General features: G+C 33.8%; 2 long non-coding RNA genes across 3 annotated transcripts; both read left to right on the forward strand.

Annotated features, from left to right (window-relative positions):
* The first annotated feature begins 3,544 nt into the window (after positions 1–3,544).
* Positions 3,545–5,628, forward strand: LOC133677975 (uncharacterized). Of its 2 annotated transcripts, XR_009835878.1 has the most exons (4): positions 3,545–4,296; positions 4,465–4,533; positions 4,667–4,820; positions 5,342–5,628. It is a non-coding gene; the product is annotated as an uncharacterized LOC133677975 (long non-coding RNA). The 2 variants fall into 2 exon arrangements; XR_009835877.1 differs by having other exon boundaries at positions 3,551–4,296; positions 4,667–5,628.
* A 12,144-nt stretch (positions 5,629–17,772) lies between these two features.
* LOC133677974 (uncharacterized) lies at positions 17,773–20,528 on the forward strand. Its single transcript, XR_009835876.1, has 3 exons — positions 17,773–18,660; positions 18,829–19,748; positions 19,863–20,528. It is a non-coding gene; the product is annotated as an uncharacterized LOC133677974 (long non-coding RNA).
* The last annotated feature ends 5,657 nt before the right edge of the window (positions 20,529–26,185 follow it).

The raw sequence follows: 26,185 nt of genomic DNA on the forward strand, positions 1-26,185 counted from the left end.
TTAAAATACAAAAATACTTAATATGCACTCCTCTTATTAAATTAAATAATTTGACATATTTTTTTTATTTTAATGATCTAAATCCATATCAACAAAATTTTTTTATTATTGTTGAAATCTAGTCTTTTCTCTCTCAATTAGGAATAAAAAATAACAAAAATAAATCCTTGTATTAAAATATAATTTTTAAAAATTTATGATATGTCACTCATGTTTATAGTGTTTTTCAATTCGATCTCTTTTTTTTAATCTTATTTTTCCATAAAAACTTAAAATTAATTGCAATTCGATCTCTTTTTTTTAATCTTATTTTCCCATAAAAATTTAAAATTAATTGCTTGTTAAATAGTCTGAAAAAAAAGAAGTAATCAGTGTACAATGAAAACCCCGTATCTTTTACTAGATGTCTTTTTTGACTACGGGATAACGATGTCTGTGGCACCAGTTGTGATCCGAGCTGGTCACACCAACCCTGGTCACAGCCCCGCTCATGCTCTGTGAAAGAAAAATAAATAAATAAATAAATAAAGGGTTTCGTAGTAATTTGCGGAGGGGCGGAACCTGGAAACCTTTCCAGAGGGGCCACGATTAGAAAGAAGACTTTTGGCGGAATGATCAAAGGAAGGATTTAGGTGGAGGGATCCAGTGCGGTAACTGAGATTGGAGGAGTCGGTTAGGTGGGTGTTGATGAGTGGTAGGAGCCGAGATCCGTGGGGGTACAGAAGGTGTTTTCGTGGAAAGATAAATGGCAAAGTCGTTGAAAATTTCAACGATAAAAGGGTGTTCTTCGCCTCAATCCCACACTATCCTAAGTGTTAACATCAAGTTCTACTTATGACAGGAGAAAGACAGGAACGGAGGGTCGATCCACTTATGACGAAAAGGAATAAAAAAATGCAAAACCGAAAACCGAAGCCCTCCCTTGTCAGGACTCAAAATGTCGTCCCGTTCTCCCGTCTACCTCGTCAAACAAAGGCAGAGGAAAAGGAAGGGGACGGAGGATCACCGTTACGACAAAATAATAATAATAAAAAAAAAAAGGCAAAACCGAAGCCCTCCCTTGTCACGACTCAAAATGTCGTCCCGTTCTCCAGTCCACCTCATCGAACAAATAAAGAGGAAAAGGAAGGGGACGGAGGATCACTGTTACGACAAAAAAATAATAAAGAAAGGCAAAACCGTGGCCCTGGACTTGTACAGTTTCGGCAGTTTTTGTGACCAGGTGTGAAGTATTTTTTATTTAAAAATATAATAAAATAATATTTTTTTTATTCTTTAAAAAATACTTTTAATATTAATGTATCAAAATATTTTTAAAACATAAAAAATATTAATTTAAAAAATTTAAAAATATTTTTAAAACATAAAAATTAACATAGATTTGGAATACCTTGCTGCGCCAACCAGTTCTATTTAGAAAGCATTTGAAAACGTGAGTTAACTTTTATTTTAAAATAATTTAATTTAAAAAAAATTTATTTTTTTTAAAAATTTTTTTTTATGTTTTGCATTTTTTGGATATATTGATTTTAAAAAATAAAAAATATATTATTTTAATATATTTTAACATAAAAACCACTTTAAAAATCAACCACACTCAAACAAGTTCTTAAACGGACATGGACTCTATATTTAAACCGTATACTCTTACTGTGCTAATTACCACCTCCTCTGTTTTTTTCTTAAATTTGGTAATGTTATCAATACTATCCTTTTCTAATCTCACTTGAGATATTACATATTTTTTTTAATTAAATTATTTTTTTATTTGATTATTCTGGTATTATATTTCGAGTCATAAGTTTAGCAAATTCACTAAATTTAACTTAACTATTTTTTTCATTGTGTTTTTAATATTTTTAGATCTCGAGTTGATGATCATAATTTTGAATTTTTTAAAAAAAAAATATGAATCATCTTAATATTTTTTTTTACGATAAAAAAATAATAGGTTTGCAATAGTGTGCGAACCACCCATCAAATAACGATCATCGTTTTATTTTACTTGCAAGTTTTGATAACCTCACTTGATTTTGCTAGTGTTTTATCTTTTAATATTATTTTATTGATTTTTTTATTTTATTTTTTTATATTTTTTTTCTAGTAGATTGATAATTATTAATTTTTTAGCTTTTTCTCTATGGTGTTGAGTTGTGAATTTTTTTTCTTTAAAATTCAATAATAGCTCTTAGATATTATTGTTTTACGCTGTAGAAAAAAATTAGCTTACCTTCAGTGAAACGTGGGCTCTCCATGTAGTTTAGCATGCAAATATAAACATACAATTTATGGAGGGCCGGAACTTGGAAACCTTTTCGGAGGCGGCACGATTAGAAAAATTTTGGAGGAATTATTATATAGGATGGATTTAGCCATTTTGGTTGAGGAGGAGGAGGAGGTGGAGGGATCCTTTGTTAGGTGGGTGTTGATGACGGGAGGAAGTAGAGAACCGTGGGGTCCAGAAGATATACGACAACAAATAAAAAATAAAAAAATATAATTTTATACCTCAATTAGTTAAATTTTATATTTATTTTTTAAAAATTATTATTTTAAATTTCACAAATCTAAAATTTACTAGAATAATTATTAATTTTAAAATCTATAAAATTAATGAATATACATTCATACAAGTTAGTTATTCCAAACACCACATTAATAATATATAAAAAAAAAAAAAAAAAAAAGAGAGAGAGAGGAGGGACACCAAAACCCTTCCTTGTTAAAGACTCAAAATGACGTCCTGCACCATCTGACTACAACAATCAACCAGTTCTATTTAAGAGGAGGCGGGCTCCCTCCTTGGTATGCATACATCTCCTTATTCACAAAATTAAGCATCTGCTCCTTGCTCTGCTAGCGTATCCCCTCCTCTTTCTTCCTCAAATTTGGTAATGCTATCAATACTATCTCTTTCTAATCTCACTTGAGACATTAATTACTGATTTTTTCCCTCTAGTTAATCATTCCTTTTTGTAGTTTTGATCAGTCATGGAGGGTTACACCCTACACCCCCCTGCACAAGACTCGGCCACCGGAGGGTACTCCTCAGCTGCTAAAGGAGGAGTTGCTGGTGTCCTTGTCATGCTCCTTACTATCGTCGTTTATGTATTCTTCAAGCGCCGAAACTGCCAGGTGAAGGTTGTTGGAGTGATTGATGTTGAAATGCAAGAAAGGAGCGGCCATGCTGGGAATTAAGTGGGTACCGTACCGTGTAATAAGAAGTTGAACCCAATAAAGATTCATATAAATGAGATTCTTCTAATCTTCCAATATTGTTTTCGTATTAATTGCAGGTCCTCTTCTGTGACGTCAAGGTAGCAATCCATGAAGTACTCGGGCGCCTCAACCATAGTTATATCTACTGTATTGCTGTCTTTTTCATAATAGAAAATTTAAGATCAGACCAATTTAATTTGTATTGTGTGTGTGTGTGTGTGTGTGTGTATTTTGTGTTGGAGTTAAACTTACTATCTTCAATTAAAATCGTCAAAGCAGATAAGGCATTTTGGGTTTTTTTCTTTAATTCTTCTTCCTTTTTTACTTTACTTGGAGTGGGTTTTTTTTATTATTATCAATTTACTGCGTTGCCACTGTAATAAATCAGTGTGGACTTACTGGTAGTGGTAAGTTTCTAATCTGCTGGGGCCCGCTTTTGGAGCTTCCATTTTATTACAGTGTCTTTTTAACGAAAAGAAAGTCGTCCATAAAACAATCACTCACCTCGCACAGCAGTCACAGTCAAACTCTTTGCTAAATCGATCGCAGATCCCACTCTATGCCAAACCCATGGTGTTTCAGGGCGTTGAGTGTCGGACCGGTGCCAACTCCATCTCCTATGCGCGTTGATGAGGGCGGTTTTTCTCGCCTCTATACAGTCTTTCTGCCTTCTGTTGCTTTCGCTATTGTTTTCGCGCGCCTTCCGCCTCCGGTGGAGTTACTAGCAGCGTGGTCCTGGACGGTTGCGTTGATTGTCGTGATCGCTTGAGTCTGTCGGAGTTTTCGCTTTTCGTGTTCTTTTTATTTTTGGCTCCTGGCAGCTGGATCGTTTCGTTGTTGTTAACGGCTATGCCGTGGTTTGGTGGTTTTATTGGTAACTGGTTCAATGGTTGTGTTTTGTTTTTTTTTTTGAGTGGGTGGTGAGAACTGCAAGGGGAGATGGGTTGCGGTGGTGGTCCGTGGGTTTTCGCTTTGTTGAGTACAGAGGCATTAATCTTCTATTACAAAGAAAAAATAGCAACCACGCCCTGGAGGAAGGGAGAGACAGAAGGAGATTAAAATTGTCGACCTTGACCGGTAATTTTCTTTGATTTTCTTAAATGGATCTTTGAATTAATTGTATATTATTACCTATATTGGTTGGTTGAACGGTCCTCCCCAGTGGAGGAGTGTTGTGTTGCAGTGATGGGGCATGCTAATATCTATGTTTTAGTAACTGATTGGTTGAATGAAATGAATTGGCAGACTATGGAAAGGAGCAGGACATGGGAATCGAAACATTGCAAGCCATGCTTATGGATGATGAATTTAGAGGTGCTCCTCCCTTTCTTTCTTTTTGATTTTGTCGAAGTAAACAAACCAATGATATGCAATGGCTGAAATTCATTCTAGCGAGAATGGCCTTAATACTTCTAACCATCGCCTCAACATATTAATATCTCCACAGGTTAGGTTGGCTGGCTAGCCTGGCTGTTCGATCATCATGGTGCTGTGTTTTTTTTCTCTTCCCTGGAGTTTGGTCATGTTCTTATGCTCTGCTCCTTTAGTTGTGCTGTTTTGGATTCTTACCTCGATCAGTTTTATTTTCAGTGGAGAAAAAGGTGAACAGGAAGCTGTGAATTCTATCTAGATCTATATATGCTTTGCTGTGTATGCTTAATCTCCCTAAATTATTATTTTATCTGCTAAAGTTTGCCATGGAAATCGATTCCGACATGGCATCATAATTGATAGCAGCCAGCAATACTTTGACCTCTAACACGTTTTATTTTCTAACAAAATCGATAATTTTGTCATTTAAGTTGAAAAGTTTCAATCTTTTTTAATTGGTTAAGCTGTCATCGTGATTGCCTTATAATTATGTTCCCTATAAGCCTTCAGGCTATTCTGTGGCTATTTTTTTTTGCCAACGGAAAAGATAGCAAACGTGATCTGTGGCTGCTGTTGCACTGGGGCATCCATTCCTTTTCTTTTCTTTCTGAGATTTAGTTGGTTGATGGGGATTGCAGGTGCAGGCACTTCTTCTATGTTCAAGATAGATCACAACTTTTTTGCCCCCAGGAACTATCTTCCCTTGCTCCTGTCATTTATCACTATGAATGACCTTAACTATCTTTTGCAGGGAAACTGAAGCTGCTGGAGGACTGCACTGCCACTCCAGATCCAGATTGTGGATGCAGCCGTGGTCTTCATCAACTTTTTGACAGCTACTGTTATGGTGACGGATCAAACCACTTCATTTTTGTGACAAGGACCAAGTAGGTTTATTTTGGATCCAGACAACCTTTTGGTTTTTCTGTGTATGAGACATGTAATTGCTTTAAAGGATCTGAAGCAACTCATAAAACTGATATGTTGCTTCGCTTTCCAACCTTGCTCATGTTCTATGAAATAAAAAAAGCTTTTTGATTTTGCTGCGTTCTTAGTTAAACATTGGAATTAATACCCGCAGTGGAGCGCCGGCAGAAAATCTAGTTAGATGCTGCATATATACTTGACCAATGCGTGGGACATGCCTTGTGCTCCCTTTGTTGGAGCCAATCATTATGGACGAAGAGTCCTGTTTGGATGTGGTTGGAGCATGATTGAAATGCATGTCAGGTCAGGTCGATCTCCTAAAGCAACAATCACCGGTCAATGCATGGCTATCCAAAATGCAGTCGCCCCTCCTTATCCAGTCCCGTTGTGCCATCTTGATCTAACCATATGAAAAAGATAGTTTTTCTTTTTGGTTCTTTTTTGAATAAAATTACTGATGATAGACTGTTTTCAATCTTCCATCTCAAGAAATTAAGAAATATTAATGTCCAAGTAAAATGCAAGAAAACTCGAGTTCCCTCAAGTCACCTCCATGTTCTTTAACAAATTATGGTGCCAGTTTTACTTCAAACCCTAAATGCAATTGAAATTGCTAAGCCTTGCAATATTTTTTTCAGGTCAGATTCTTACTTGTGCGCAAAGAAATGTTTCTTTCCAATTGTGAAGTAATCTCACATTATCCAACACCAAAAATGTTTCCATAGAAGAGAGTTTTATGCTAGTGTAGATGCAAGATGCAATAATGGTAGTAATATTTTTTTAAAATTAATTTTTAATATTAACATATCAAATATCCCAAAACAAAAAAAAAATCAAAAAATTTTAAAAACACTATCTGACCCAAGACTATCTAGCGCATTGGACTGCCGATCAAAAGTCCAGTATCAGCTCTTCCCCCTATCCTTTCTTTAATTAATGTTTCCTTTCTTCTCTTGGCTTCATCCCGAAACTTGATTTGTATTAATTACCCCCTTCACTTTCATCATTCTTTCAACTTCTCCCCCTCCATCCATTTTTTCTTGTAATAGCAATGAAAAATATGTGTAAACAGCCATTGCTCTAGTACCCCATATCTGCAACATGAGCTCGCCGAGGAAATTGAGTCTTCAGAGGACCATTTTCAAGCCAACAATTTGACCAAAAACTCACCATTTTCCCATTCCCAATATTATAACAGCAATTAATTATTCTTCAAGGCTGTCGAAACTTGATCCTCATTGTGGATGATTGAATAAATACCATTCCATGTATATGAGAGAGATTGATTAAAGAGAGGTGGATTGGTGGTCCATTCTCCTCGAGGGGATGATACTTTTGAGAAACAATATTCTGTCACCCTCCTTTATTTTGATCATCCAATCTCCGTAACTATTTGAAAAGCAAAGTTTTATTTATACCTTGGGTCAAGATCCAACTCCTAAAAAACACTTTTTAACAAACATATGTGCCTTGCAAGGATTAACAACTTTCCTTTCCATCTTCCTAAAGTAAAACGAATCTAAAAAATTACAGGTTTCCAGGGTGACATTCTTTTGGGGATGGCTCCTAAAGGAAGACCTAAATCCAGCGAGTTTCATCTACAACAAACAGACCTTAATACTTACATTTTCATTTTCCATGATTCATATTTTTCAAGGCAACATTAAAATAAATAAAAAAGCATTAACATGCGCCTCACCGGTCACAACTATGCAACAACGCCTAGATTTGCCTACCAGCAAATTATCCTACTGTCCTCAATAATGATAAAAAAAAAAATCTTAAATCGAAGACAACCAAGGCAGAGGGGGAGTGAAGTAACTTACTTTTTTAAAAAAATTTAAAGTGAATGTGATTGTAATTATTTTTTAAAATATTTTTTATTTAAAAATATATTAAAATAATATTTTTTTTATTTTTTAAAATTATTTTTGATATCAGTGCATTAAAATGATCTAAAAAAACAAAAAAATATTAATTTAAAACAAAAAAATAAAAAAAATTTAATTTTTTTCAAAAACACTTTTAAAACACAAAAACAAATGGGACGTAAATCTAGTCAGATAAAAAAAAGAAACTCAATAACCCAACTTAATTTGTTATCTTTCAAGGAAAATTAAATAATCACATTGTGCAAAGAAAATATAAAAATATCTTCTAACGTTGCCCTTTCTCATAATGACTAATGTCTTTTTTAAAAGACTTTCCTATTTCTAAGACAGCCTAATAAACGATAATTATTTTTTTAGTTTTTTTTTATGATGTTGAGTTGTGAATTTATTTTTTTAAATTCAATAATAACACTTCTCTAGAAAAAAATCAAACCAATCCACAGAAAATCACATGCCATCTGTCTAGTTTAGCATTCAAATATAAACATACAATTTATTTAGAAATCAATCAAAAAGAGAAAAAAATAAAGGGTTTCGTGGTAATTTTATGGAGGGGCGGAACTTGGATACCTTTCCAGAGGGGCCACGATTAGAAGAATTTCGGCGGAATTATCAAAGGATGGGTTTAGGTGGAGGGATCCAGTGCGGTAACTGAGATTGGAGGAGTCGGTTAGGTGGGTGTTGATGAGTGGAGGGAGTCGAGATCCGTGGGGTCCAGAAGGTGTCTACGTGGTAAGATAACTGACAAAGGCGCTGAAAAATAAAATAAAAGGGTGATCTTTGCGTCCAACCCAAAGTTTTCCAAGTGGAAACAGCCTTTACAACCTCATCAACACAAAGGAATAGTGGAACGAAGGGAACGGAGGATCACTGTTTAGAAGAATAAAAAAACGCAAAACCAGAGCCTTTACTACCTCGAACCCATGATTATTTGAGATGTTAACCCCTTTTACTAATATGTCCATAAAAAACAGTGCACCAACACCGAGGTATAACCAACAAAAACACCGAGACTTGCCGACATGGCACAAAAACCAAGACATCATCGGTTCTTATTCATTCTTTCTTACCAACTCCGTTGGTAAGGATTCCTTTAGAAATATTTTTATCGAAAAATATATTAAAATAATATTTTTATAAAAATATATATTAATTTAAAAAATATATATTTTTTAATTTTTTTAAAATATATATTTAAAAAAAAAACAAGTACTTTAAAAAATGCCACAAAAACACGAAGACATCACCAGATCTGATTAGGAGCACACGGAAACACCAAGGCGTCACCTCCTTTATATAAGAGCACCCAAATCATCCACTCTTGCTCTGCTAACTTGTCTCCTCCTGTATTTCCTCCTCAAATTTGGTAATATTATCGATGAGATCTCTGTCTAATCTCACTTGAGACATTACTGCTTTTACTTTCTTCTAATTAATCATTCCTTTTTGTAGTTAATTTTAAGCCATGGATGGTTACATCCTACACCCCCCTGCACAAGACTCGGCCACAGCAGGCTACTCCTCAGCTGCTAAAGGAGGACTTGCTGGTGTCCTCGTCATGCTCCTTCTTGCTATCGTATTTTATGTATTCTTCAAGTGCCGAAACTGCTCCATGAAATTGGAGGTGGATGTTGAAATGCCAGAAAGGAGCGTCCATGCTGGGAAATAAGGAGGTAGCATGTGCGTAATAAGATTCATACAATGAGATTCTTCTAATTTTCCAATATGAATGTTACGATTTTTTTACCCTGTTTAGAAGAATAAAAAAACGCAAAACCAAAGCCCTTCGTAGTTAAAGACTCAAAATCAAGGTAGGTAGCATGTAATTATTAAGAAGTTGTAGCTGATTAAGATTCATACAAATGAGATTCTTCTAATCTTTCAATATTAATGTTTTCGTATTAATTGCAGGTTTTCTTCTTCGTCAAGGTAGCAATCCATGAAGTAGTCGGGCGCCTCGACAGTTGCTTTTTAGTTATATCTACTGTATTGCTGCCTTTCTCATAATAAAAATTTTTAGATCATACCATTTTAATTTGTACTTTTTATATATGTGTGCGTGTGAATTTTGTGTTGGAGTAAAACTTAATATCTTCAATTAAAATCGTCAAAGCAGATAAGGAATTTTGGGTTTTTTTCTTTAATTCTTTTTTTTCTTACTTTACTTGGAGTGGGGTTTTTTTATTATCAATTTACTGCTTAATTAAAACTTCAAATCTATATATTAAAACATTAAAATCATGAATTGTTTGTGTATTGGCATAATAACTCCATTCCTTTTCTTTTAATAAAAATAATGTCATCAGGCATAACAACATCTCCTTATTCATAAAATTAAGAGATTATTGACTTTGCCGTAGTTTGAATGTAAAATACAAACAGAGCCAAGTAGTTTTTTCTTTATATATATATATATATATATATATATATATATATATATATATATATATATTATTTAAAACAACTAAATTAAGTTAAATGGATACATGTGGACATGATTAGGAACAATACAATAGGAAAAGAAATCAGAAGGCGTGGATTTGGATGCTGTGGACCCCTTTGCTTGCTCATCTAGCTAGTTTGTATAGATTCTTGTTGATGCTAAAAAGCTAGTTGCATAGGATGTCTTTGTAAAATTATTTGAAAATAAAATTCAATTTTTATTATTGATTTTTCGGTATTGCAATTTTAATTAGTATAAATATTGATTGAGAATTTTTTTTTATTGAATAAAAAAGACACATTCATATAAATACATGGTATTGTTAATTTTTGGAGGGTTACCATTGTACATGAAGACCAAAGCTAAAATTATTTTGACTAAAAACTCAGTAGGCTAAAATTATTTGGACTAAAAGGTGTAATCTTAACTAAATTTAATTATAATTATAATTTGCATCCTGAATATTTTTTACTCATTATTATGCAATTAACATTTATTTTCAGTTTAGTTTGTCTTAGTTTCAAAATGATTTTTCCTACAAGGGTAGGCCCTTGTAAAAAACACATGTTAGCCTCTCAAGATTATTATTGCCTAACCAAAGAAAAAGATAAAAGGATGCAAAACTTTTAAGCGGAACAATGTTTTTCTGTCATAACAGTACAGATCCTCCGTCCCCTCCCTTTCCCTCTTCCTTTGTTTGGTGGGGTAGACGTGATAAAGGGACGGCATGCTTTTAAGCCGACGACCACACTGAGTCTCGGGAGTCGGGACTACCATACCACCCCCACACTTCTATTTAAACCGTATTCTCTTGCTCCTCGAATTACCTCCTCCTCTGTTTCTCTCTCAAATTTGGTAATGCTATCAACACGATCTCTTTCTAATCTCACTTCAGACATTGCTGATTTTTTTCTCTCTAATTAATCATTCCTTTAAGAGCACGAAAACCAGTTTTGCCACAAAAACACCAAGGCATCACCAGTTCTATTTAAGAGCACACAAAATTACCAAGTTCTGCTACTACAACACCAAGTTCTGCCACAAAAACACCAAGTTCTGCTACTACAGCACCAAGACACCAAGTTCTCCTGCTACAACACCAAGTTCTGCCACAAAAACACCAAGTTCTGCTACTACAGCACCAAGACACCAAGTTCTCCTGCTACAACACCAAGTTCTGCCACAAAAACACCAAGTTCTGCTACTACAGCACCAAGACACCAAGTTCTCCTGCTACAACACCAAGTTCTGCCACAAAAACACCAAGTTCTGCTACTACAGCACCAAGACACCAAGTTCTCCTGCTACAACACCAAGTTCTGCCACAAAAACACCAAGTTCTGCTACTACAGCACCAAGACACCAAGTTCTCCTGCTACAACACCAAGTTCTGCCACAAAAACACCAAGTTCTGCTACTACAACACCAAGTTGTGCCACAAAAACACCAAGTCAGTTCTATTTAAGAGCACACAAACTTTCTCCTTGTTATACACATTTACATCTCCTTATTCACAAAATTAAGCATCCACTCTTGCTCTGCTAACTTGTCTCCTCCTCAAATTTGGTAATAGTATCAATGCGATCTCTTTCTAATCTCACTTGAGACATATCTGCTTTTATTTTCTTCTAATTAACCATTCCTTTTTGTAGTTTTAAGCCATGGATGGTTACATGCCACACCCCCCTGCACAAGACTCGGCCACAGAAGGCTACTCCTCAGCTGCTAAAGGAGGACTTGCTGGTGTCCTCGTCATGCTCCTTACTATCGTCGTTTATGTATTCTTCAAGAGCCGAAAGTGCTCCGTGAGATTTGAGGTGGATGTTGAAATGCCAGAAAGGAGCGTCCATGCTGGAGGTGGACGTTGAAATGCAGAAAGGAGCGTCCATGCTGGGAAATAAGGAGGTAGCATGCAATAAGAAGTTTAAGCTGATTAAGATTCATACAATACAATGAGATCCTTCTAATTTTCCAATATTAATGTTTTCGTATTAATTAAATGCAGATTCATCAAGGCAGCAATCCATGAAGTTTGTTTTTGGTTTTATCAATTGTATTGCTACAGATAAATATTTGGTCTGTTTTCTCATAATAAAAAAATTCGAGATCAGACCATTTTAGTCTGTACTTTTTATGGTGCGAATTTTGTGTTGGAGTTAGACTAATATCTTCAATTAAAATCGTCAACGCAGATAAGGAATTGTGGGCTTTTTCTTTAATGCTTTTTTTTTTTTACTTTACTAATTGGCATGGGTTTTTCTATTATCAATTTATTGCGTGGCCACTTTATTTTTTTTTTTGGTTATTTATATCAATTTTACCCTCAGGATCTTAAGAAAAATTAATCAAATACTTCCATATATATTTTAAAGCTTTCTGACGATGTTTTTATCTAAATTATACTGTTTTTAAAATGGTCTTTTTGTAGAGGAATTAATGTTTTATATTAAATATCTCAATATAAAATCTTGATTGAGAAGTCAATATAATGTAATGGTAAGATTGATTAAGAAAATAATTTGGATATAAAGTTGATAATAATTCAATAATTTGATGAGATATTTGATATATAGCTTCGAATAAATCTGTCTTTTTGTGCACTGGCCTTCGAAGAAATTGCACTGTGTTTACTTGGATCGGGAAGAAGGCTGGAAATTTACAATCGATGCAACAGTATACTAATTATAAATGATCCATGACTTGTCCTTCCTGCTTGTTTCACTATACCTTTCCTTTATTTTGTTGGCAATCCACATGCCCTGCACGGCTACCTTTTATTCAAACAATTATATATATATTCTGTATCTGATTTAAATAAAGTAAAGAATTAATTAATTAATTAAAAATCCAATAGACATTATTCTAAAAAAATACATTACATTTCTTCTTTATTTTTTTTACTAGGATAGGATCATTAGGATATGACCCATGCCCGCACATTTTCTTTCACAAAATACATTGACATGGGAGTGCAAAATCCCAATAGGATGGAAGCAAATTAAAGGGGGCAGATTGAATCTGGCTATTGCTAGGAATGTTAATAAATCCTTAATCTATGCTTAGTGCAGTTTAACTTCCTTAATATCATAATACTATTTTATTTTAGCCTTTTACAATTGTTAACATAGTATTCACACTAACATCAATGATGTTACCTGATGAAATAATTTAGATTTGTACCAAAAAAAACATTTTTTAAAATTATTTTTTGAATATTTTAATATACTGATATTAAAAAAATAAATTTTTTAAAAATTCAAAATATTGTTTTCATCATCAAACAGATCATCTATGAAGTCATCGTCATGTAATTCAATAGTCCTCTGTCTAATCTCATTAAAAAAAAAAACACTAATACCAAGAAATTAAACGTTCGAGAGTCCATTCGCAGCCATTTCCACTCCTTTTCAGTTATTTTGCTTCATTTTCTAGCCAGCCAAACAGATATGAAACTAAAAAAAACGCGGAAAATCCTACAAATCAGATAGAAACAGCGCACATCACGATTCCTTGGTAAATGTGTGTGTAAGAGAGAGGAATATAATAAAATAATATTTGTTTGTTTGTTATGGCTTTGAGTAAGAGAGAGAATGGCTTGTACTGTAATCCCCCCCTCCTCTCCAATCCTGTAAAAAATCTTAATTTAAATTTGTAAAAAAAAAATTAATTTTTTAAATATTTTTAGATATTTTAATGTGTGGTATTAAAAATAATTCTTTTAAAAATACAAACTATTATTTTCATCATCAAATAGCTAATCTATAAAAACACAGAAACTCCTAAATATCAGACAGAATCAGCACAAATTGTGTAAGAGGGAGGAATATAATAAAATGATATTTGCTTGTTATGGTTTCGAGTGAGAGATGGCAATGTAATGTAATCCCTCTCTCTCTCTCTCTCTCTCTCTCTCTAATCCTATAAAAAATCTTATCTTAGCTTAGCTTCACAGAAATTGTTTGTTGGCCAGTGAATTTTATAAATCCAAATTGTATATGTGAGAAAATAGAAATCATCCCTCTTAAATATCCATGTCTTCTTCATCAAAATATCGAACAAAATTATAATAATAAATATATTATTATGTTTCATTGATTTTTTAAAAATTTTATTAATTTTTAATTTTACCATTCAATCAAATTTTATATATGTTGTGTTATTATTTTAAGTTTGGTCCTTATTTTTTTAAGTTTTTTTTGTTGGATTTATTTTCTTTTTAAATTTAACCCTCCAAAAAAAAATTATTCTTTTTTCTTTTAATTTCTTAGTTTTGTGCATGCTTTTTTATAAAATTTTTATTTATTTTTAATTTAGTTCTTTAATCATAATTATTTTTAATTTAATCTTTATTTTTTTAATTTTTAACTTGTTCCCGTGGTAAAAATTTATTAATTTTATCATTCTATTTAAATTTATTAAAAATAATTTTACCAGTAAATAACTAGTAGCATTAATAATAATAAAAAAAAACCTCTGTGCATTCAAGCTCCCCTAAGATTCAGTCCAGGTTCCCAAAAAGATTATTTAGAATTCGGCCAGTCGGATTATTGTTCTGTAAAAACCTGAAAAACGAAGGACTGTGAAGGAAATCGAGAATAAGACAAAAGTTCAAGATCCCATGCAGTTTCCTTAAAATAGTTTTGAAACATAAAAACAAAACCAAAAAATATTACTCTTCACTTGCTACTTATGCACCCCCATCTCCATATTCACAAACCCTATACTCACTGTTTTCTAATATTACTCCTTACCTGCTAAAGGAGGAGATGGTCTCATCTCGCTCCTCCTTGCACCTGGAAATCTGAGTGCGATATTGTTGTTGGTGATTCCAAGCCAATAGAGGGACTCTGAAAGCTATTGGAAAAACTAGGAACAACTAACTAGATTAATTCAGCGGAATACAATTCACAATTCATAAGTTCCAATCCTTTTTCCCTCTTTGTGCAATAAAAAACAGAATCAAACAATGAATAAATATAATGCAAATAATCACACAAATCAACACAAAGATTTTTACGTGGAAAACCCGATGCGGGAAAAACCACGGGACCGAAGTCCACCTAAAAACTTTCATTATCACAAATAATGGGTTCACAATTATTCTTCCTCAGATTCAACTAAGGGCTACAACATATATATCATCAAGAACTACTTATTCTCAGATTACAACAAGATTAAAGGAGAATTATTTGAGAAAAAACTCACAAAACTGACAGCCCCGTTTTCTGTCCAAACAGCCAGCTTTCACACCACTAATCTTCGATTCAACTGTCCAGAATGAAGAGGAATGTGTCTAGAAGCTGCTGTTAAAATCTCAACCCGATCCAACGGTGAACGAGCTGGAAATCGAAGAAAGAACACAGGCTGCTCTGCTGCCTCTTCTTCTCTTTTCTCTTGTTTTTCTCTGTTCTCTTTTCTTTTCTTTTTTTTGCTACTGCCATCTACAGTGGCAGCTCCTATATTAATTCAAAAAGACAACCTTGTCTTGCTGTCTTTTACTAATTAATGTGTTGGTCCCACCATCACATGGTGCGGGACCACACACAACAAAAGCCATGCACTTCCCTGTTCAGAAATAAGCATGTAATTAATAAGAAGTTGAAGCTGCTTAAGTTCATACAAATGAGGTTCTTAAAATTTTATAATATTGTTTTCGTATTAATTGCAAGTCTTCTTCTTCGACGTCAAGGTAGTCATCCATGAAGTACGCGTGGACATTACGTTTGTTAATTCTCTGTTTTAGGCTATTATAGCATCATGGATACGCGCCTCAACTGTTGGTTTTTGGTTATATCCACTTTATTGCTGCAGATAAATATTTTATCTTTTTTCTCATAATAAAAATTTCAAGATCAGACCATTTTAATTTTTACTTTATATATAAGTATATATAAATAATTGAGTGAATATTGTACGTGTTGGAGTTGAACTATATAAATAATTTTATCTTTAATTCTTTCATCATGGTTTTTTAATTACAATCACAAAAAAATCTTGTATTTTAATAAATATAAATATAATTTAAACATCAACATTCAAGCGGTGTACAACTATTAAAATAAATAATATTTTATGATGATATAAAACTAAAGCCTTTTTTTTTAATTTTTAATCTGTTTTTCCAAAAATCTTCAAACAAAACACAACCCACTTATAATTTTGCATGGCGCAGTGGCGTTTCTCCTTCTCTTTAAGCAACATGTGCATGTGCATGGGCATGGGCATGGGCATGTGCGCGTGCACTCTCCCGTTTCTACGTTTTCTGGATGGAGAAAAAGAAAAGACGTTTTCAAAATAACACAGGAGAATAAAAAATTGTTATAATACAATTTAATATAAAAAATCTAGTTGGGATCGTGACGTCTGTGGGAGCAGTTGGGATCCGAGATGATTGCACCGACCTTGGTTAGAACCCCGCCCGTGTTCTATGAAGACGTTCCGACAAAAAATCTATAGCTGGGTATCATGTACTTGACCAATGCGAAGGAACTGCCTTTTGCTCCTTTAAATAATCCATTTAATATTTATCTTATTGATGAAACACGGAGTTTCATCAAGCACTTGATAATTTTTTTAGTTTTTTTTTTAAAGTTTTGTAATCTCTATCACACTTCCCCATCATTGGTCAGTTGAATATTCATGCTATCCAAACCGAAGCATGCCAGTTAGCTGGAGTTTTGGGAGTTTGTTCCCTTGTCTTCGTCTTTCAAGCATAGTTATTAAGAAATCTTTTGGGGAGCGGTGCGGACTATATTTTTAAAAAATTAATTTTTTTATTAAAATTTAATATATTTTATTTGTTTTGAATCGTTTTAATTTGTTGATATTAAAAATAATTTTTAAAAAATAAAAAAATATCATTGACATATATTTCAATACAAAAAGTTATTTAAAAAATAATTACAACCACATTACTAAATAAACACTAAATTTAAATCGGTTTAAGATGCTATCGACCGACTTGATGACTAAAGTGGTTTGGGTAAAGCAAAAGATTGACAGTGTAAAATTTTGAGTTATTTTTTAAATAAAATTATTGCTGTTAAACTATAGACAATTTTTCATCTCAAGAAATTAAGAAATATTATTGTCCAAGTAGAATTAATGCAAGGAAACTCGTTGTTCTTTATCCCAAGTCCTTGAACAAATTATGTTGACGGTGAAGAAAGATGAGGTAGAACAAATTATCTCCTTGAATCAAACTTGGTTGTCTGTTCTAATTAAATTCAGTAACCCTTAATTCAACAGCTATTTGGAAATTAATCATAGAGAAAAAAGAAATTGAGGGGGGAATTGAAAACTGGAAAAAGGGGATTTTAGTATCGGGAGATGATCAGGTAGAATATTACTTAAGGAAAGGGAGGAAATTATGCTTAATTTAAGATTAATATTTGTGAAAATGTTTTTTTTCGCGTTCTTTTTTGAATAAAATTACTGAAGATAGACTGTTGTCAATCTTTCATCTCAAGAAATTAAGAAATATCGCTGTCCAGGTAAACTGCAAGAAAACTCGAGTTCCTTCAAGTCATCTCCATATTCTTTTAACAAATTATGGTGACACTTGACAGTTTCACTTCAAACCCTAATTACAATTGAAATTGCTAAGTCATTGATCACACATAGGTTTTCTCCTCTTGAAAGCCCACGATCACAGTGAGAAGTCAGGCCCAAAACAATGAGACCAGGTAGAGATTTGAAAATGAGATCCAAAACAATGAGTATTCAAAACACAGCGGGTCTGTGTTAGATCCAAGTAACCTGTATTTCGGTATTTCCAAAAAAATAGTATGAGCCTATGAGGTATAATTTCCAAAACAAGTTAAGTTAATAGTTAAGGATGAAATTAAAAAATAAATAAATAAAAAAAGTATGGGTTGTTAAAGAGTGAATTGAAAAGAAAAGAAAAACTAAACAAATAAAAAAAAAAAAACACAAAACACTATTCCAGCAAATAATTTTTTATAAGTGCGACTACATTGATTTAATCCGCTTTGTCAAAACATGAAACTAGTTCTTTCAAAAATCCGAGTTGTCCAAATGATATATTCCGCGCCATGAGAAATGCAATTCTTGAGATCTTGTGCCATCTTTCCAGCATCTTTGGCTGCTGGCAGCTGGAACATTTCGTTGTTGACGGCTATGCCGTGATTTGGTGGTTATGTTGGTAACTGGTTCAATGGTTGTGTTTATTTTTTCCCCCTCTCTCGAGAGAGGTGAGAATTGCTAGGGGAGATGGGCTGTGGTGGTGGTCCGTGGGTTTCAGTGCGTTAAGTGTGTGATCGGTGCCACTCCATCTCCTCTGCGTGTTGATGAGGGCGGTTTTTCTCGTCGCCATCCAACGAGGGATGTCCAGTCTTTTTGCCTTCCGTTGCTTTCCCTTTTGTTTTTGCGCGACTTTCGCCTTTGGTGGAGTTACTAGTGGCGTGGACCTGGACGGTTGCGTTGGCTTCTGTGATCGCTTGAGTCTGTCGGAGTTGTCGCTTTTCGTGTTCTTTTATTTTTTCCCGATCCTGGCAGCTGGATCGTTTCATTGTTAACGGCTATGCCGTGGTTTGGTGGGTATGTTGGTAACTGGTTCAATGGCTATGTTGGTGTTGGGCGTGCCATGGCAGAATTGCGCTGGGCAGTTGGGTTTTTTTTTTTAGAGGGAGATGAGAATTGCCAGGGGAGATGGGTTGCGGCGGCGGTCCGTGGGTTTTGGCTTTGTTGAGTACAGAGGCATTATTCTTCTATTACAAAGAAAAAATAGCAACATCGACCTGGAGGAGGGGAGAGACAGAAGGAGATTAAAATTATCGACTTTGACTGGTAATTTTCTTTTATTTCCTTAAATGGATCTTTGAATTAATTGTTTCTTATTACCTATATTGGTTGGTTGGTAGCTCCTCCCTAGTGGAGGAGTTTTGTGTTGCAGTGATGGGGCATGCTAATTTCTATGTTTTAATAACTGATTGGTTGAATGAAATGAATTGGCAGAGTATGGAAAGGAGCAGGACATTGGAATCGAAGCATTGGAAGCCATGCTTATGGATATGATGAATTCAGAGGTTCTCCTCCCTTTCTTTCTTTTTGATTTTTTCGAAGTAAACAAACCAATGATATGCAATGGCAGAAATTCATTCTAGCGAGAGTGGCATTAATACTTCTAACCGTGGCTTCAAGATATCAATATCTCCACAGGTTAGATTGGCAGGCTGTTCATCATGGTGCTGTGTTTTTTCTATTCCCCGGAGTTTGGTCATTTTCTTATGCCATGCTCCTTTAGCTGTGCTGTTTTATCAGTTTTATTTTCAGTGGGAAAAGGAGGTGAACAGGGAGCTGTCAGCTGTGAGTTCTGTCAAGATCTATATATGGTTTGCTGTGTATGCTCAATCTCCCTAAATTTATTATTTTATTGCTAAAGCTTGCCATGGAAATCGATTCCAACATGGCATCATAATTGATAGCAGCCAGTAAAACTTTGACCTCTAACACGTTTATTTTCTAACAAAATAGATAATTTTGTCATTAAGTTTAAAAGTTTAAATCTTTTATATTTGGTTAAGCTGTCATCGTGATTGCCTTATAATTGTGTTCCCTGTGTTCTTTTTTCCCCTGTCAGGTGGGGAGTGATAAGAGTGAATTTTGGGCTTTTGAGTGAGAATTCTTTATGTTTTTTTTTTTTTTCTGAATTTAGGATTTTCAAGAGCCAAGAGTTTACTTGACCGAGATCGCAGACTGATTGATTATGGCATGTACTATTGAGGAAAGAAATAGCAGACCATACCTTCAGGCAATTCTGAGCTTTTTTTTGCCAACGGAAAAGATAGCAAACAAGATCTGTGGCTGCGGTTGCACTGGGGCATCCATTCCTTTTCTTTTCTTTCTGAGATTTAGGTGGTTGATGGAGATCGCAGGTACAGGCACTTCTTGTATGTTCAAGATAGATTACAACTTTTTTTTTCCCCGGGAACTATCTTCCCTTTCCCCTGTCATTTATCACCATGAATAACATTACCTATCTTTTGCAGGGAAACTGAAGCTGCTGGAGGACTGCTCTGCCACCCCAAATCCAAATTGTGGATGCAGTCTTAATCAACTTTTTTGCAGCTACTGTTATGGAAATGGATCAAACCACTTAATTTTTGTGACAAGGATCAAGGAGGTTTGCTTTGGATCCAGTCGACCTTTTAGTTTTTCTGTGTATGAGACATGATGCAAGCAGCAGCGCACCTCAGCTCCATTATCCACCGACCGCAAGTGAAGAGGGAAAAAAAAGCTGTTGGAGGAAAATCCCAAACCTCCCAGATCCTCACTCGATTCCTTAAAAATCAGAGCAAAAGTACCAACATGATCTGATTCTTCTTTTTTCTCTAAAAAATACCACATTGTGAAGTAGTTTCTTGACTGGTCAGATTCGTCTCATCTCGCCAAAAAATTTCAAGATCTGTCTCCTCCGACCATCTTCTCTTCTCTACTGTCAAAACTAATTTCCCTTCCTTTTTTCTACCCGATACGCGTTTCCATGTTTTTGATCTTGTAGATCTGTTTAGAAAGGTATTTGTTCTCATTATTTCTGTTGCTTTCACCGTGAAGAGTTTGTCCTGCATTCTGAACTTGTTCAAAATTACACGATGATCTGGCATCTCCTTGTTTTGTCGTTGCCGAAATAAAGAAATGGGTGTTTTTTTGTTCAATTATTTCTCACAAATTGCGTATTCATTGTTGATGAATTTATGTGCAGATCTGTGTTGGTTTTGGGGCACAAGAACAAGGAGATCCTGAAAACAAAGAAAGTTATGAGGACCTTTATATTAACTTGATATTTTTTATATAAATAAGTTCTTAATTAATAAAAAAATTGTCCTCATATTTTTTCATAAAAACACTTTAATCCCTATATTAATTTTCTTTTTAATTGAGTCTAGGTGCCGGCCTCAAATGCTCCGTTCATTAACATTCTAGTAATGGATCATAGGTTGAAATATATCCATCTGAGTGTATGCATCTATTTTTAGTCCTAAGCCTCCGTGGGAAATTAGCCAATTAGTAGACATGCACAGACTACTGATTATCCAATTACCACCTTTGAATAAAGAGCAAACCTCAAAAATATTAAATTATTTATATTAATTTTACCCTCAGGATCTTAAGAAAAATTAATCAAATACTTCCGTATATTTTAAAGCTTTTTGACGATGTTTTTATCTAAATTATACTGTTTTTATAATGGTTTTTTTGTAGAGAAATAAATGTTTTATATTAAATATCTCAATATAAAATCTCGATTGAGATTTAGAAGTCAATATAATCTTATGGTAAGATTGATTAAAAAAATAATTCAATAATTTGATGAGATATTTGATATTTAGCTTCGAATAAATCTGTCTTTTTGTGCACTGGCCTTCGAAGAAATCGCACTGTGTTTACTTGGATCGGGAAGTAGGCTGGAAATTTACAATCGATGCAACAGTATACTTTAGTTGACAGAGGAGAAACATGATCCATATGAATGAAATGATCCGTGACTTGTTCTTCCTGGTGGTTTCACTATACCTTTGCTTTATTTTGTTGGCAATCCACATGACCTGCACGACTATCTTTAGTCAAACAATTACATATATATAATATTCTGTATCTAAGTTCGTACAAATGTTCCACATGACCTTCAACTATTGCTCATGTTCTATGCAAAAGAAAAGAAGCATTTTGAACAATGCGAATGACATGCCTTTTGCTCCCTTCGTCTTTTGGGCGTGGTTTACTTTCAAAAGAGGCTATGTTTTGATGTATTACAAAAATATTTTTATTAGCTAAAGATAAGAGGATAGGCAACGAATCTAAGAGTCCAACCCTTTACCAATGTGGGGGGCATGCATGCCTATGGCTACATCTGTTATTTGGGTGTGGTTTACTTTCAAAAGAGGATGCGAAGAGCTACGTTTGGTTGTTTAAGAGCATCTTCTTATGTTTTTTTAATATATATATATATATATATATAATAATGTATATATGCTTTTTTTATAATTTCCCCTTCCTTTCTTGTTTGAGAGAAGGGGAGAGAGAGAGGGGGGTTAGTGGTGGGGTTAGAGAAAATTACACGCAAAAACTGAGACAAATGAAGAGACTCCTAGAATAGTTTTATTAAACTATATATATATATATATATATATATATATATATATATATATATATATATTACTTTAATATTTCAGATGAAATTTGCTTGTGTCTAGAATTAATACCTGAGAGAAAAGGAAAACGATGTAAACTTGAATCAAGGTGACTTTAATAGTTTCACAATACTATTTTATTTTAGCCTTTTACAATTGTTAACAAAGTATTAACACCAACATCAATGATGTTACATGATGAAATAATTTAGATTTGTAAAAGAACTATTTTTTAGATATTTTAATATACTGACATTAAAAATAAAATTTTAAAAAATACAAAATATTATTTTTATCATCAAACCACTAATCTATGAAAACGCAGAAACTACTGCAAATTAATCAGACAGAAACAGCGCAAATCACGATTTCCTTGTAAATGTGTAAGAGGGAGGAATATAATAAAATGATATTTGTTTGTTATGGTTTTGAGTGAGAGAGAGAATGCCTCGTAGAGGTGGCAATGCGCTCTAATCCCTCCCTCCCTGGGTTTAATAGCTATGAATATGAGTTTTTCACATTTCAGTCATATATGTTCACATGCATTGCAGAGATTCATAAATTTACAGAGCGGTTGCCGTAAACCAATTATCCTTGGCATCATTCTTTGAATCCAAGTGTTGTCCATGAAAAAAAAAATCATTGCTTTATTGTCTATCAAAATTAACAATAGTTAAGGTTATTTTGAAAATGAAATCCAGTATTTATAGTAGCTTTTCAAATAATTTTTTATATTAAAATGTATACCAATGATGTATTTTTATTTTTAAAAATTATTTTTGACATCAACACATCAAAATGATTTGAAAACACTAAAAAAATATTAATTTGAAGTAAATAAAAAAAATTTAAATTTTAAATTTTTTCAAAAATATTTTTAAAATACAGAAATAAACAGGGTAGCTTCATAGAAATTGTTCGCCAGTGAATTTTATAAATCCAAATTGTTGGTACTTATTTTTTTTTTTTACTGGAGTTATTTTTAAAAAATTTAACCCTAAGATTCAAGCTCACCTAAGATTAATAAAAAAAAAACCATGGTGCATTCAAGCTCACCTAAGATTCAGTCCAGGTTTCCAATAAGATTATTAGGAATTCTTCTGTAAGAACCTGAAAGACAAAGGGGCAGTAAAGTAAATCGAGAATAAAATAGAAGTTCGGGCCCCGTTTGTTTACTGGAAAGTAGTTTTCTTTTGGAAAGTGAATTCCGGGGAAAGTGAATTCCAGAAAGTATTTTCCGATATTTGGTAGTGTAATGGAAAATAAGTTGGAAAACACTTTCCAGTGTTTGGTTATATTATGGAAAATGAGCTGGAAAATAACTTATTAATGTTTTATTTTTTTCAAATTTATTAAAATAATGAGGAACAAATCTTACAAATTAAAAGTTGAATGGGAATGAAATTGAAAAAAAATATAATTTCATAAATTATCTCATATAAAATAAATAATAATCAAAATAATAAAGATCAAATAAAAAATAAAATAATTGAAAGATGAAGAAATTAAAATAATAATAATTAACATTTCATAAATTATTTCAAATAAAATAAGTAACAATCAAAATAATGAGGACCAAATTTAATAGATAAAAAATTTTAATAAAAAAATGATAAGAAAAAAGCAAATATCAATTATAAAAATAAGGACCAAAGTTAATATAAAAATTAAATTTTAAGAGATGAAATTAAAAATAAATATTCAAAACAAAATATATATAGCAATCAAAAGTTTGAGGATCAAATTTGATATAATCAGCAAATAATGACATTTCTAAAATTTTCACAACTTCCGAAAAGAGTTTTCCGCCCAAATTTTCCAAGAAAACACTTTTCTAAAAACCAAGCCAATTTTTCCCTTGACGAAAGTGTTTTCTGTTGACCAACTTTTCTAATGGCAAACAAACACATGAAAGTTTGGAAAGTGGTTTCCCGGAAATCATTTTCCGAAAAACAAACCCAACCAAAAGGAAAAAACTTTCCTGTAAACCAAATCAAATTTTTCTTTAACTGAAAAGTATTTTTTGTTGATTGAAAAGTGTTTTCCGTTGATCACATTTTATAATAACAAATAAACATGAAAAAATTTAAAAAATAATTTTTCAAAAAACAAACATGGCTTCAAAACCCCTTTCAGTTTCCTCAAAATATTGTCGAATAAAACGAAAGGGATTACGTGCTAACCCTTCCAAAATCAAACATAATGTGCCAAGCAATGATTTTGTTTTATTCTACAATTAAACAAATTAAAAAAGACTTTAGGCACAGTGAACTAGTGAAGAGTGTAAATACAATTTTCATCTTGATGACAGAGTCTGATAAAGCCTGAAATTAAGGTAGAAATGTATCCATTATGAAATTCGTTGGAAGTGTACCTTGGAGTCTTGGAAATATACGAAGATGTAATCATGCCTCTATGTATACTTTACTTGCTACTTATGCCCACCATCTCCATATATATTCACAAACCCTATACTCACTGTTTTCTAATATTTGGTTATGTTATCAATACTATCTATTTCTAATCTTACTTCGAACATTACTCATTGTTTTCTAATTATTCCTTTTTGTAGTTTTGAGTTATGAATGATGCCAACTTCTCCCCCCCTCCTGCGCAGCAGTACTCGGCCAGCGGAGGCTTCTCCTTGGCTGCTAAAGGAGGAGCTGGTCTCCTCTTGCTCCTCCTTGCTATCTTAATTTATATACTCATGAGAGGCCGCTGCAGCTGTACAACCGAGTGTAATGGTGGTGGTGATTCCAAGCAGGCCAGTGGAGGGACTCCGAGAGCCATGCACTTCATTGCTGGGGAATAAGTAGGTAACATGTAATAAGAAGTTAAAGCTGCTTAAGATTCATACAATGAGGTTCTCAAAATTTTCCAATATTGTTTTCGTATTAATTGCAGGTCGTCTTCTTCGTCAAAGTTGCCATCCATGAAGTACTCGGGCGCCTCGACTGTTGGTTTTGGGTTCTATCTACTGAATTGCTGCAAGTAAATATTTGGCCTGGTTTCTCATTCGAGATCAGACCATTTTAATTTGTACCTTATATGTGTGTGTGTGTGTGTGTGTGATGGTGTGAATTTTGTGTTGGAGTTAGTCTGATATCTTCAATTAAAATCGTAAGGAATTGTGGGCTTTTTTTTTACTATACTAATGGGAGTGGGTTTTTCTATCAATTTACTGCTACTTTTTTTTTTCTTTTTTTTCTTTTTTTGGGGGGGGGGGGGGGGGGGGGGGGGTGGGGTTTAATAAGGCCATAAGGGTGCTGTTTCTTTTTTGCTGGGGCTTGATTTAGGAGCTTTCTATTTTTAACGGAAAGAAAGGCGTCCATAAAACAATCACTCACCATGCACAGCAGTCACAGCCAAAATCTTTGTTAATTAATCGATCGCAGATCCGACTCTATTTTAAACCGATGGTGTTTCGGTGCGTTGAGTGTCAGATCGGTGCCAACTCCATCTCCTCTGCACGCTGAAGGGGGCGGTCTTTCTCGTCGCTATCCAGTCTTTCTGCCTTGTGTTGCTTTCACTTTTGTTTTCGCGGGCCTTCCGACGCTGGTGGAGTAACTAGCGGCGTCGGCCTGGAAGGTTGCGTTGTTTGTCGTGATCGCTTGAGTCTGCCGGCGTTTTCGCTTTTCGTGCTCTTTTTTTTTTTTTTTTTTGCTCCTGGCAGCTGGATCGTTTTGTTGTTGACCGCTATGCCGTGGTTTGGTGGTTTTATTGGTATCTAGTTCGATGGTTGTGTTTTTTTTTTTTTTTTCCAGAGAGAGAGAGAGGTGAGAACTGCAAGGGGAGATGGGTTGCGATGGTGGTCCGTTGGTTGTGGTTTTGTTGAGTACACAAGAGGCATTAATCTTCTGTTGGAAAACGAAATTTGAATTTTTGTTCGATCTTTTGGTGAAAAACCGAATTCCTTTTTTCTAATATAAAAAATGTTTTTATGATTTTTGGTTCCTTGAACTCCATTTTTTTTCCCTGTCAGGAGATGTGAGGTGAGGGTGAGGTGTGATCAGAGTACTGCATTTCGGGCTTTTGAGTGATAATTCTATGGGTTTTTTTTTCTTTTTTGAATTTAGGATTTTCAAGAGCCTAAAGTTTACTCGACTGAGATCGCAGACTTGGCATGGACTATTCTGGACAGAAATAGCAGACCATGCCTTCAGGCTATTCTGTGCTTCTTC

Source organism: Populus nigra, chromosome 18 (genome assembly GCF_951802175.1).
Source record: "Populus nigra chromosome 18, ddPopNigr1.1, whole genome shotgun sequence".
NCBI classification, from domain to species: domain Eukaryota; kingdom Viridiplantae; phylum Streptophyta; class Magnoliopsida; order Malpighiales; family Salicaceae; genus Populus; species Populus nigra.